Source organism: Sorex fumeus, unplaced genomic scaffold (genome assembly GCF_029834395.1).
Source record: "Sorex fumeus unplaced genomic scaffold, SorFum_2.1 ptg000044l, whole genome shotgun sequence".
Lineage (NCBI taxonomy): Eukaryota > Metazoa > Chordata > Mammalia > Eulipotyphla > Soricidae > Sorex > Sorex fumeus.
The window spans coordinates 44726085-44740783 of NW_026606101.1; the positions used below are offsets into that span (position 1 = coordinate 44726085).

At 48.8% G+C, this 14699-nt stretch overlaps 1 long non-coding RNA gene across 1 annotated transcript; it reads right to left on the reverse strand.

The window, feature by feature from the left end:
• Positions 1-1181: 1181 nt before the first annotated feature.
• Positions 1182-3736, reverse strand: LOC130030765 (uncharacterized). The gene is made up of 3 exons (XR_008793475.1): positions 3678-3736; positions 1706-1783; positions 1182-1372 (listed from the first exon to the last, which is right to left on the reverse strand). It is a non-coding gene; the product is annotated as an uncharacterized LOC130030765 (long non-coding RNA).
• Between the last annotated feature and the right edge of the window lie 10963 nt (positions 3737-14699).

Sequence of the window (14699 nt, forward strand, 5' to 3'; positions counted from 1 at the left end):
CAGCAGCCCATGGTGAGCAGGATGGGAGCAAAGGAAGGCATGAGTTCATAGGGTATGGGCGGGCCCCTGAGGGAGAGGAGCCAGCCTAGTCAGCCCAGTGAGTCTGGAATTCTCTTCTCTCAAAAGTTAGGCTAGAAAACTCCAGAACCCAATCTCTGCCATGCTCATGCTAATCTCTACAGGCTTGGGATGAGCCCCTCATGCAGGGGAATGAATCTCCTGAAAAACCCAGGTATGTGGGTTTTGTGACTGAAATCTCCAGGCTCTCATGAAGTCGGGAATGGGTGACCTTCCACCACCTCCCTGTTCTTCCAGGAGCTTGCAATCACACCCACGAACTGCCTCTGATGCTGTATAAACTCAGTAACAGCCATCATCCAGAGACTCACAAATAAATCTTGGAAAAGAGCAACAAGCTTCAGAGATCCCTCCAGACTCCAAAGTCACCATCTAATTAAAAATTTAACTCCAGCTCTATCATCCTATTTAAAATTTTAGAATTCCCAGAGAATTCTCATAGTTTATGCCAGTGTTGTACCAACAGTAACATACAACTTTAAACCCCAATTTGTTGGGGTTTAAAGTAGAAGGCAACTGATCTTGATTATATATATGTATATATACATATATATATGTAGATATAGATTAGCACACAAGGCTCAACCTGTACCATCATGTTAGTAATCTCTTATATAAGGGCTTAATGGTTCCAAGGCGAGATACAATAGTTTTCACAGACTTTGCTCTAAAGAAACCTCTTTGGATCATTTTTAGCAGATTATTCAAAACAAGCAACACAAGATAAATTATTTAGGATCTGCCTTTAGGGCAGAATTGAGTGGTGATGGGAAAATCTGAATAGTGGTGGTGGGATTGGTGTTGGAATATTGATTATAATAAATTATTGTGAACAACTTTATAAAAATAAAATTAATTAAAAATAATTAACTTAAAAAAGCCAGTCTAGCAGGGCCTGTCCCTGGGAAGCCCCAGTCGGGGTGGCAGTGGAGGGAGTGCTCCCTTCCTGGAGCAGCAGGGCGTCCAAGCTCTGCCCTTCCCACTGGGCATCTCTGGATTCCCCAACCCGCCCTGCACACAGGCCTGGGTTCCCTGACATTTCTATGACACTTCTTTCCAGAAGGCTTTGAGATGAGAGAAGAGTTTCTCTCAGGAAGTGGCTATGAGGTTCTTTCAGGCGTCTGAAGTTGCGCCGGCGCCCCTGCAGATCCGATAATATGGTGAGCTCACATATCTTACCACTGGGAAGCCAGGGCCGAAAAGACATCATCTTGTTCTGACTCCTGGAATAACTTCAGAAGTTCTGGGTCTCCCGATAAGTGTGTAAGAATGCGCAATTCAATCTGCGAGAAGTCTGGTAGACAGGACGTCTGCGTTTACTCCCTCATTCCCCCCTGCAGCTCCAAGCTTCTCCCCTGCCAGCTCCTGTACTAGCTCCAGGCTCAGGACTTTCTGTTTGCTCAGTTTTGGTTTTGGGGTCCCACCCTGCAGTGCTCAGGGGTCACTTCTGGCAGAATTCAGGAGACTGTGAGTGGTGCCAGTGACCATATGCCCTGTAGGTTGCCCGTCAGGCAGGACCTATTGCTCCTGCCTTGTGGACTCACTATTAAAGAATGGAATTTGAACGAATTCTAAATATCTGAATTCCAAAATAACCACATACTGAGCCACACTCCCACACACATACCTGCAGCTAGGAAAGTGCGGCCTGTGGATGCAATGAACATAGCCCTGGGAGAGATGCTGAGAACTTTGTCTTCCTTACCTGAATAGTCATAGCAAGAACATTTGGTGAATTCCACCATTCTCCGACTTTATTCAGTTTTTCTGAATATTTATATTATTGGGCTGGAGCGATAGCACAGCGGGTAGGACATTTGCCTACCCTGCCGACCCGGGTTTAATTCCTCTGCCCCTCTCAGAGAGCCTGGCAAGCTACTGAGAGTATCTCGCCCGCAGGGCAAAGCCTGGTAAGCTCCCCGTGATGTATTCAATATGCCAAACACAGTAACAACAAGTCTCACAATGGAGATGTTACTGGGCCTGCTCAAGCAAATTGATGAACAATAGAAGGACAGTGCAGTGTTACAGTCATAACAGTATTGCAATCCTGTTTCTACTGCTGAGGGTAAACTGTCTTCTGTTATTAAATTTTTTTGCCTAGAATTCTTATTTTATTTTTATGTATTACTATTTTTTGTGTCTGTGGTACTGGGGATCAAACCCAGGGCCTCACACATTCAAGGTAAGTGACTCCTGCCAAATGCCCTCCCCCAACTCTGTCTCGAATTCATCTGGAGACCCAGAGTTAAGGCTCTTCCCTTCCATGCAGCTGACCCTAGTTTAGTCCCTGACTCTGCATAGGGTCCCCTGAGCATCTCCAGAGGTGATTCCTGAACATGCAAGGTGTGGCCTGAATAGGAATTTTTGTGGAGTGGCCTCCCAAGCAATGCTCACGTAGCAGTGGGGCCACTCGTGGTGAGATCTTGACAAGTGAGTGAGCAGCTCAGCGCAGAGGCCAGAGATGAGTGGCTTGGGCCAGGTGGTGCGGTGCACACCAGAACACCCCAGCATGGTGGGCCTTCAGGGGCACACCTGAAGATGCTCAGGGACTCCAAGGCTACAGCTGCTGCTGCTCAGGGCACCACCTGGTCTGGGAATTGAACCTGGGTCACAGGAGCCAAGCATGCGTGCTGATAACTATGTCCTAATGGGCTCTCTTCTGGCCCTTAGAATTCTTCTGGTTTGTTTTGGGGCCACCCCGACCAAGAAGGGATCACTCCTTGAGCAGCTCAGGGGAAAATATGAGGTGCTGGGGATGGAACTCAGGTCAGCCACATGTGTGGCAAATGCTTCCCCGCTGTGCTCTAGTCCCTAGAATTCTTTGATTTTTTTTTGGTTTGTTTTGCCTTTGATTTTGGGTCACACCCGTGGTGCTCAGGGCTTATGAGATTCTGCACTCAGGAATTACTCCTGTCGGGCTTGGGCGAACACATAGCATGCCAAGGGATCAAACCCAGGTTGGATGTGAGCAAGGGAAAAACCCTATTTCTCCAGTCCCCTTTCCTAGAATTCTTAATGAAGAAAAGTATGTCCATAGCTTTATTCCAATGAGAGGGATCTGGAGACTCTCTGGGCTTTCCTGAGGGAAGACCAGCTCAGGAGGCTTGGGCTGCATGATTTCCACCCAATTGGCCATGAAGGATGGCTGGGACCAGGCTGAGCAGGGTTGGGGCTTCGGAAATCTGCTGTGTGCAGACAGCCTTTTCCTTTTAGCCACAGTCTCCGTGAGATAGCTGGGAAGAAAGAAGAGGGCTTGCCTGCTTCTAGGGATATTTCCAGGGACTCCCAGGCTTGAATAAAAGCCAGTTCACTTGTGTCTGTTTTTTCTTTATTGGGTAGTTGCTGGGGGAGAGATGGTGGGAGAGGAGTTATTTTCCGCAGATAATTATCATCTATTTTAACTTGTAAGCCACTAAAAGGGAGGTACCATATCACTTTAACTGTTTTAATCTTCAATGCATATTTAAATCCTCATCATGGAAATACAAAGGAGGTTTTCAGGATGGAAAGAACTTCTAGTTATATAGAAAAGCAATTACAAATTAGGCTTACAAATTGTTACCCAAGACCTCACTAAGTAAGAAGAAACATGTTACCTTTACCATTTTGAGGCTTAGTGATGTGAATTGGGAGCTTAGAGATACCTTGGATATTCTGTTAATAATAAAAGAAATAGATTTAGTTGAAATATCTACCATCAAATTAATCTTTGTCATTTAAAGTCACTTAAAATGTGTTGCTTTTCCTTAAACATCAACAGAGTAACTAATGTAACATATTATACACAAGCATATTGTCTCTCAATAAGCTGCATTTTATGACTGTGCTCTGACGCCCAGCAGACCTGAAATGAGTCTTTGCTTCCTGGAACGAGCTGTGGTGTGCTCAGCCAGTTCTTTAGCTGCAGCTGAGCTTTCAACATCCTGGTGTAATAAGCCGAATGTGGATTTCTATGGAATTAGCACACTGTCCTTCCTTGAAATGGGACCGTTTGGCTCTCACCCTGCTCTGGTGCTCGCGGTGCTGGCACAAGCCTGTCTAGATGCCTTGCATCTCTGGAGGTGCATGGACCATCAGCTAAGGCATGTGCATGCCCCAAGCAGGCCCCTCTGGCCCTCTGTCTGAGGGACGCGTGCTGGATGGCTGCTTGCGGCCCTTGTCACTGTTGGCACCGGGAGAGTGTCTGTTTCCAGAACCTTCTGATCTTGATAGACCTGGCACAATGATCCCCTGCTTTGATGGGTCCTGGAAGTCCTGGTGTCAGGGTCTCAATGTCTGGCTAGGTCTGGGGACCATGTCGTGGAACAAGGCTGCAAGCATCCCAGACCTGGTGTGACAGGGGCCCAGCAGGAAGAAGGCAGGCTCTATCGTCCTCCCCAGTGAAGGTGAGTGCTCCACCATGGAGCTGACATAGGCCCATCCCACCGTGAGTGACGACACAGACTGGTCGCCACCAGGTGCTAGAGAGACGACGCAAGAGGCTGACATACGCTTTGGATGCAGGAAGCCTGGACTCAGTCCCTGACACTGCAGGGTCCTCTGAGCAGGGCATGGTGTCCATCACTCCCCCTGGGGGTGACGCCCCTGAGTATGGCGCCGGGATCAGCCACCAAAGACCACTGAGTGTGGCCTCCAACCCAAAAGGGAAAATCTCCCAAATGTAGTGAAAGACTTATTCTTCAGATTCAATAAGCTAAACAGGTTAGACAAAAAGAAAATCAGACTCACAGCCATCATAACCAAATTGCTGAAAACCAAAGTGAAAAGGCAGGCTGAGAAGCAGCAGAGCGCAGAAACCCAGCTGGGGTGGGGGCACAACTGCAGGAGGCCCCGCAGTGAACCGAGGGAAGAGAAGCAGCCAACTGGAGATGTCTCCAAGGGGGACGAAATGATGGCCCAGTGGATTGGAGGCAGGACAGCAGGCAGGATGCTTAGCTGGTACACGGCTGGCCCAGATTCAGACCCCAGCACACCCCACATGGTTTCCCAAGCCCTGAGCACTTCTGAGTGTGACCTTCCATCCCCCTCCCCCCCGCCACATATACACACAAGAGAGAAAGACTTTCTGGGAGTGTTCATGAAGTATGGAGGTAAAATGACAGTAGCAATGGAATTGTGTGACATTTATAACAAAATGGCACAAGTAAAAGGACTCAATGGCTTTGTAAGTCTCTTACAGCTTGGTTGAAATGGTCAAGTATTAAATCTAAAATATGTTGAAAAATATGTATATATGATGTAATTTCTATTTCAGTAATTCAAAAATAAGAAAGACAGAACTGAAGGAGATTGGATAGAACAAACACTAAAACCAAATCCATCCATATCAATAACCACATTGCATCTATGTATTTTAAACATATCAATTAAGAGACAGAGATGGTCAGCATGGACAAACGTAAGACTTAGTAACAAGGGCTGGAGCGATAGCACAGCAGGTAGGGCATTTGCTTTGCACGCAGCCGACCTGGGTTTGATTCTTCCGCCCCTCTCGGAGAGCCCAGCAAGCTACCAAGAGTATCCTGCCCGAATGGCAGAGCCTGGCAAGCTCCCCGTGGTGTATTTGATATGCCAAACACAGTAACAAGTCTCACAATGGAGACGTTACTGGTGCCCGCTCGAGCAAAATCGATGAACCACGGGAGGACAGTGCTACAGTGCTCTAGATTCTCCTTTCGATGTGACTTAAATGGATCACAAATAAATGGATTAAAAAAAAGATACTCCAGGCAAGTGAGTAAGAGAAACCTGAAGGGATCAGAGCAACACAAGACAAAGTAGAATTCAAAAGAAGGAACTCAGCATGTGCAAAGATAACCTACACTGAAACTGCATATTTGAAAGCAAATATACCGATCTACTCATGTAGACAGCTAACAGAACTGAAGACTCTCCAGTGCAAGGACTTCTGAGCTCACCACGCAGAAGGGACATGTGTGCGGTGACCCCAAAACGCGGCCACACTCCCCTCTTGGGGATCTGCTGAAACGCAGAGACAGAATCAACGGGGTGCAGAAGAGCCGACCACACTCAGCCAGTGTGCTTTTGTTGATCCCACTCCTGAAGATGAAGAATATGCCTTTTCGAGTCCACGTGGAGCAGCCATCAGGAGCAAGGCTCATCCTGACAGCAGCACAGCAGGAACAGGAGAGTGCACGGGGAGCACAGAGAAGGCAGGGTGCCAGCAAGCAAGAGCTCAGTCCCGCTACTTCACCACAAGGAAAAGGTTTCCTGTTTGGTTCAGGAGAGCAGCGATATTCCGCCAAAAGTGCACCTGGGCACTGCTTCACAGAACTGAGCTTACCAAGGGTGACGGGGGCGGGGGGCGGGGTGGGGTGGGGTGGGAAGGGGTGTCCAAGGAGTGGCTGGTGGGGGTGTCCCCAAGTGTAAGGCACCAACATGCTGGTGGACTGTTGCAATGTTGAATGCATGAAACTATATCATGAACAGTATTGTAAAACAGGGTGCTTCAAAACAAAAAGATATTTTTTACCTGAATATGACAGATGTTTTCAATGATTAAATGCCCATTTTTATATTTTACAATGTAACCATGATATAATAGATGTGCACTAAGTATCCAACTTTCATGACACACTTTGTTAAGTCTAGGTTAAGACCTTGTTTTCTGTGCTTTGCAGACAGTGAGGCAACCACGGACAAGCAAATCTATTGGTGTTGTTTCTTCAGCAGCCGATACTTACTTCTATCTTGGGGCACATTTTGGTGACTCTCATAATATTTGAAACTTTTCCATGATGATTCTTCCTGTCACAGTGATCTGTGATCACTGATCTTTGACATTACTGTTGTTATTTTGTTTGGGACACCCAGGCACACCCCACATGGCAGTTCGGTTTTTTGTTTTGTTTTGTTTTGCTTTTTTGGTCACACCCGGTGATGTACAGGGGTTACTCCTGGCTTTGCACTTAGGAATTACTTCTATTGGTACTCGGGGCACCATATGGGATGCTGGGAATCGAACACAGTTTGGCCGCGTGCAAGGCAAACTTCCTACCCGCTGTGCTATCGCTCCAGCCCCGCACATGGCAATTCTGAATTGGTAAATGTTCATGTTCAAATGGATGCACTGGCTCTCTCCACATCTCCCTCCCTCTCCTGGGCCTCCTGGTTTGTTTTGTTTTGTTTTGGGGGAGGGCATATCCAGCAGTGCTCAGAGGTTTCTCCTGACTCTGCATTTAGGAATCACTCCCGATAGCACTTAGTGTATCATATGGGATTCCAGGAATGAAATCCAGGTCGGCTGTGTGCAAGGCAATTTACCAGCTTAGGGACTGGTCCCTCCTCCTAATTTCTTGAGACACAAAAATGTGAAAACCAGGACAATTTTTGAGCCTCCCATCACCTGTCTCACTTGGAGTCAATCCCAGCGATGGTGAAGTGGAGTGGGAAGATGAAGAGAGGCTAACGAGGCTGTGCCCAAGAGCCAATTTGGTAAAGCAAAGGAAAAGTTCCTTCAGGAAATTCAAAGTGAGATCCAGGGATCTAAAAAATGATACGAGCCATCATACTGCCGGTGAGGTTGGGGTTGGAACACTGAACACCCAAAATAACTGTATTATGAATGACTTTGTAAAGCTCAATGTTTAAGTAAAGTTTTAAAAATTATATGAAAGCAGAACCGTCTCACTGCTGCTGTGGAGAAGTTTGTGTCTGGGTCTACCAGAGCTACTAAGGCCACCAATGTAGGTGGCCACCCAAAGGACACATTTCCAGTGCTGAGTGACAGCCTTCCTCTGGGACTGTGCTCCCTGGGACTCTCGTCAGAGAGAAGTCATGTCTGCTTTCAAACTTTCAAAGCACAGGTTGACTCCTGTAGGCAGCTTCTGCAGCTGTGATTTGAAGGTGAAACCAGTGCTCATTTGCATCTCAAGATCCTTTCAAATCCCTGAGTCTAGGGACTTGGGGGGCAGAGACAGCAGGGAGCTGCTTGCCTGGCAGTGCACAGGGCTCACCCGGGTCTGATTCCTGGCACCCCACGTGGTTCCCCTCCAGGCGTGATCCCAGAGTGTAGAGCTAGTAATAAGCCTTCAGCACCACTGGTGTGGATCCTAAACCAAAAATAAAATTTGCCTAATGATACTTGACCACAAAAAATTGCATAGTAGTGGAACATAGTAGTAGAACACTATACAGGTATAAGCAAAGATGCAATCTTATAGCTGGCTGCGACTGGAGGGACTGCAGTAAGGTCCATCCCCCTACACCTGGGGCAGCCAGAGAAACAAGGCAAGGGGCAGGGCCCAGCAGGCTAGGCGCAGGACTTGCATGCGGGAGACCCGGCTCCATCCTCAGGATCACAGTGTCCCCTGAGCACAGCTGGGAGCAGTTCCCAAGCAGAGCCAGGAATAGGCCCTGACACTGCCACGTGAGGGCCCCGCACCAAAATAAATTAATTCAAAAACAGACCCCACCAGAGGACAACAGTATCACATGCTGACAAATCCTTGTTCCTGGATCAGAGAGATGACCAAGCCAGGAGCAGAGGGGATGAGGTGTACTAGAAGAACCACAAGGGCACAGGTGCTTGGGTCGCGGTGCAGTGTAGTAACTGCGCACATTCAGACAACAAAGTACTGTGGCAGAGAGACAGTGCAGGTTTGAGGTGCTTGCCTTGAACATGGTTGACCCCAGTTCAATCCTCAGTACCCCACAATATCACCTGCACACCACCAGGAGTCAGTCCTGAGCACCGCAGGGTGTGGCCCAACCCCAACTCCATAAAACCCTCACACTTATCGACACTATTGTAAGCATGTGGCCTAAATTATAATAATAAATTAAAAAAATTAATGTTAGAAACCTGTGTCTTCCAAACTAAAACCTAAGTCCTTTTCAGGAAAAAACAAAAAAATCCCTCAGCGCCCCTCTAGAAATTCTTCTTCTTAAAGTGAACAAAAAGAAAGACACCCCCACCAGCCCCGCCACTCTCACAGTGGCACCCACACTGCTGCAGCTACCTGAGGTCATCCCAGCACTGGGGCCGATTGGAGCAGTAACTGATCTTCCCTGAGATGCCGGGGGGGATGAAAAGCTTGGATCCGCCATGTCTGCTCATAGCATGTTTCCTGAAGACTGTGCACCCCATATGGTTCCGCACCAGAGTCAATGTGAGAGCACTTGCTCAGAGAGTCCTTTCAGATATTCCTGCTGACAACTGCCAATCACCCACATGCTCTGGTGCTATTTCACCACTAAGTCACCTCCCCAACTACCACAGAGATACACGTTGTTTTCATGCCTGACAGGTGAGGCAACATCCACTCTGTGGTCACTGGGTCAAAGCATCACTCTGACTTTTAGTCACTCTGTTTCAGGCATGATACATGATACATGCAAGACCACTCTGACGGGGACAGGAGAAGCCCACTGAAAACATCATCAATCTGGATGCCAGAGACGCCATCAGGATTCATGGGAGGGAGCCTGAGCGGGAGTATGGAGGAAACAGATGGAAGTCCTCTGGGGTGACTCTGAGAGAGCAAGGTCTCAGGAAGCGAGCTGCTGCAGATAGGGAACAGCAACAGAAGTTCAAATCCTCATGGGACCCTGAAGATCTGACTGAATGGCTGTCATCTCATGATCTAATGTCTAAGGCTGAGTCAAGGAGGTTCCATGAGGTAGAAATCCATTCCCAGAGAGGATTGGGATTACTGTTGGAAGAACAGTGAGGGATTGGGAAGAGTTATCACTCTTTATCACTCAGATGATAAAGTGTTGAGAATGGATTCCAATGCTGTGGAGAAATCTTCTGTGAAAGGGAGAGTTGGTCAATGTGGCAAACTTCATTGCTTTGTGTGTGTGTGTGGTGTGTATGAGTGTGTGGTGTGTGGTGTGTGTGTGCGTTGTGTGCATGTGGTGTGTATGTGCATGTACATGATGTATGTGCATGTGTGGTGTGTGTATGTGTGGTGTGTGTGCATGTGTGTGGTATGTGTATGCGTGTGTAATGTGTGTGCATGTGGTGTGTGTGTGTGTGTGTGCATGTGTGGTGTGTTTTTACATGTGTGTCTAGTGCCAGGACTGAACCTGCTCTCCTATGTGCCAGGCATGCACTTCACCACTAAGTCCCTCCCCAACTACCATTGTCCTTCTAAAGAAATTGCTATGTAGATCTCATCCTTCAGCAACCAGTACCCGCATTTCTCAGCATGGAGGCAAGACCTTCCACCAGCAAAGATTGCGACTTGCTGAAAGTTCATGTGATTAGGTCAACACATTTTAGCCATAAAGTACTTTTAAGGCACATTTTATTTTCATTTTGGGCCACCTCCTACGGTGCTCGGGATTTACTCTGGCTTTGGGCTCAAAGCTCACTTCTGGCGATGCTCGGGGCTCCATATATGGTGCCAGGGATTGAATTGAGGATGGATGTGTCCCAGGCAAATACCTTAATTAAGGTGAGTGCACTGTTTTCTACACCAAATGTGATCACACACTTGAAAGACTATAGTAGAATATAGATGCAACTTTTTTTTTTTTTTGCTTTTTGGGTCACACCTGGCAATGCACAAGGGTTACTCCTGGCTCATGCACTCAGAAATTACTCCTGGCAGTCCTCGGGGTAACCATATAGGATGCTGGGAATTGAACTCAGGTCACCCATATGCAAGGCACACGCACTACCCATTGTGCTATCACTCCAGCCCCTATAGATGTAACTTTATTTATTTATTTATTTATTTTTTGGTATTTTCACTTTTATTTTATTTTTTATTTTGGCCGACCCGAGTTCGATTCCTCTGCCCCTCTCAGAGAGCCCGGCAAGCTACCGAGAGTATCTCGCCCGCATGGCAGAGCCTGGCAAGCTACCTGTGACATATTCAATATGCCAAACACAGTAACAACATTTTTTATTTTATTATTAAAAAATTTTTTTACTAGTGAAAGAGCATGAGGTACAGTTGTAGACGTACAAATTTTTGTGCTGGGATTTAAGTTATACAATGATTGAGTACCCATCCCTTCACCAGTGCCCACCTCCAATGCTCCCAGCATCCCTCCCCCCCATCCCACTCCACCCCTGTGGCAGGGCATTCCCTTTTGCTCTCTCTCTCCTTTTTGGTGCTGTGGTTTGCAAAAGAGGCATTGAGTGATAATCATGTTTGGTCTATAGTCTACTTTCAGCATGCATCTCTCATCCTGGGAGGATCCTCCCAACACCCTTTACTTGGTGCTTCCCTCTCATATAGTTTCATATAGATGAAACTTTTATCTACAATGGAAAACCAAATATTCACATGGTTCCTGCTTAAGAGATATTCACTTCCTGGGGAAGGCCGGAACTGAACCCGTGACCTTTCCACTGTGAGCCTCTACATCCTACCGATTTAAACACTAAGAAAAGTGGAAGTGTGTGTCTTGTCTTTTAAGTTTGGAAGAATGCTGTCCTGAGAAGGGAGTAACAGTTTGGGCTTCTCCCCTTCACCGTTGCTGTCAGACATCAGTTGGGCTCCCAGGCACCATCACTAATCTCCAGCGGTATCTTCTTATGCTCCCACAACTGCTATTGTGTCTATGGTGAACAGTCAAGGCACAGATGAGAGCTCTGACATCAGGCGCCACATTTGTTCCCACTGCAAACCACACTTACTGCTAAGTGTCAGCGAAAGAACAGGCCCAGCAGGTGACTCCAACAGCCCCAGCAGTGGGTGGAGTGAGATCTTGGTGTGGAGACCAAAGGAAATCCAGAGCATGGGGAGGGCATGAAATCTGTCGGTCAGACTCTATGAGATGCCTCAATGATGTCCAGATATGAGACTTCAGAAATTAATAAAGTCTTAAAATGGAACAAGGTTTATTTGTTTGGACCACATCTAGCAGTGCTCAGGGCTGACTCCTACCTCTGCACTCAGGAATTACTTTTGGTGTTGCTTGGGGGACCAGATGGATGCCAGGGTTGGCCACGTGAGAGCTAGGTGCCCTCCCTGCTGTGCTATTGCTCAGGCCATTGGCACAAGAATGTTTTGGTGGAGAGCACCAGAGGCATCTATGTGGTCTTCTACTGTGCCCAGTACTCTCAAGAATCCTTGACTGGGGGCATCTTCAGGGCTCTTCATGCAGTTCCAGGGCTTTGGGTATGGGGAAGAGCACAGAGTGGCAGAGCCCTTCATCTGCGATCATGACAAGGGCATCCCACGCCTTCCACATGGCCTGTCACTCCTGTGATGACCCTGGTCATAAAGCTAAGATGTGTATGTAACGGGTTCCCCCACTACAGTACCACACAGTGCCCATAGTGCTCACAGAGTGCCCACAGTGCCCTCTCAGTGCCACACAGTGCCCATAGTGCCCACAGTGCCCTCTCAGTGCTACACAGTACCCATGTGCCCACACAGTGCCTACAGTGTCATCTCAGTGCCACACAGTGCCCATACTGCCCACAGTGTCCTCTTAGTGCCACACAGTGCCCATAGTACCCATACAGTGCCCATAGTGCCCTATCAGTGCCACACAGTGCCCATAGTGCCCACACAGTGTCCACACTGTTCTCTCAGTGCCACACAGTGCCCATAGTGCCCACACAGTTCCCACAGTGCCCTCTCAATGGCACACAGAGCCCATAGTGCTCACAGTGCCCTCTCAGTGTCACACAGTGCCCATAGTGCCCCCTCAGTACCCATAGTGCCCTCTCAATGTCACACAGTGACCACAGTGTTCTCTCAGTGTCACACAGTGCCCATAGTGCTCACATAGTGCCCATAGTACCCTCTCAGTGTCAAAAAGTGCCCATAGTGCCCGCACAGTGCCTACAGTGCCCTCTCAGTGCCACACAGTGCCCATAGTGCTTATACAGTGCCCACAGTGTTCTCTCAATGCCACAGTGCCCATAGTGCCCACAAGTACCCATAGTTCTCACACAGTGCCTACACAGTGCCCATAGTGCCCACACAGTGCCCACAGTGCCCCCTCAATGCCCATAGTTAGCTCTCAGTGTCACACAGTACCCACAGTGTTCTCTTAGTGCCACACGGTGCCCATAGTGCCCACACAGTGCCCATGATGCCCTCTCAGTGCCAAACAGTGCCCATAGTGTCCAAACAGTGCCCACAGTGCCCACACAGTGCCCATGGTGTCCTCTCAGTGCCACATAGTGCCCATAGTGCCCACACAGTGCCCATGGTGTCCTCTTAGTGCCACACAGTGCCCATAGTGCCCACAGAGTGCGTACAGTGCCCTCTCAGTGTCACACAGTGCCCATAGTGCCCACACAGTGCCCAAAGTATCCTTTCAGTGCCACACAGTGCCATACAGTGCCCATAGTGCCCACAGAGAGCCCATAGTGCCTCTCAGTGTCACACAGTGCCCCACAGTGTCCTCTCAGTGCCACAAAGTGCCAAACATTGCCCATATGCACTATGGGCACTGAGGGGGCACTATGGGCACTGGTGTGGCACTGAGAGGGCACTGTGGACACTATGGGCTCTGTGTGCCATTGAGAGGGCACTGTGGGAACTGTGTGGGCACTATGGGAACTGTGTGGCACTGAGAGGACACTGTGGGCATTGTGTGGGCACTATGGACACTGTGTCCTCTCAGTGCCACACTGTGCCCATAGTGCCCAAACAGTGCCCATAGTGCACTCTCAGTGCCACACAGTGCCCATAGTGCCCACACAGTGCCCATAGTGCCCCCTCAGTGCCACACAGTTCTGACATTGTTCACAGTGCCCGCAGAGTCCCCACATAGTTCACAGTGCCCACACAGTGCCCGCGCATCTATTTAGTCCTGCCCCTCTCCCTGTGTCCACTGTTCTCTCACTGTCCTCATAGCCTTGTCTTTTCCAGGATGTCATATAACCGGAATCATAAGCAAGCATCTTTCATTCTGCGAGATGCATCTAAGGTCCATTCAGGACTTTTAATCATGTCTTGGCATAGCCCTTTGACTGAGTGTCCCACAGTTTGCCCTTCTTCACTAATTGAAGGGTACCTTTGTTGCTTCCACTTTGAGGCAATTATTAACCCATAGCCTGTGGCAAGCCAAGAGCCGAGTCTGCACACAGGTTACAGGGCCATACGTGTCTCGTGGCTCTGCCAGGGTGGGCCAAGGCTCTGTCAGCTGTGACAGCAGACTGGAGCCTGAAACCCCTTTGAGAGTCAGTGCTGCCAGGGACTGGGGGGATGTGGTGGTGGCCAAGCAGAGGACCCTGGGGCTTTGGAATGTGGCACCACTGGATCAGCCCAGGATGGCAGCCAGCTGGATGTCGCCTGGCGGGTTGATGCCCAAGACTCCAACCACAGATGTGGCCACACACTGCCTTTGTGAGGGAGACCGATGCAGACTGGCCAGGGAGCTGCCTGCGGGGAGCGCCGAACGTTTTCATGGGCAGTCTGGAGAGTCAGAACTCCTGAACATAGCTTGACTCAGTCTACACGGCCCAGACCACACCTTGAGCCCCTGCAGCCCAGAGGGGTAGTATAGTGGCACCATGGTGGGGGGGGGGGGCGGCCATTTCTAATTACTGACTGGAAGCAAATTGGCTTTCTAATTATTCGGGGGAAGGTTGGACCACACCCTGCAGTGCTCAGGGCTTCCCTCCAGCTTTGCACTCAGAGATCACTCCTGGCAGGGCTCAGAGGACCACCAGGGGCACT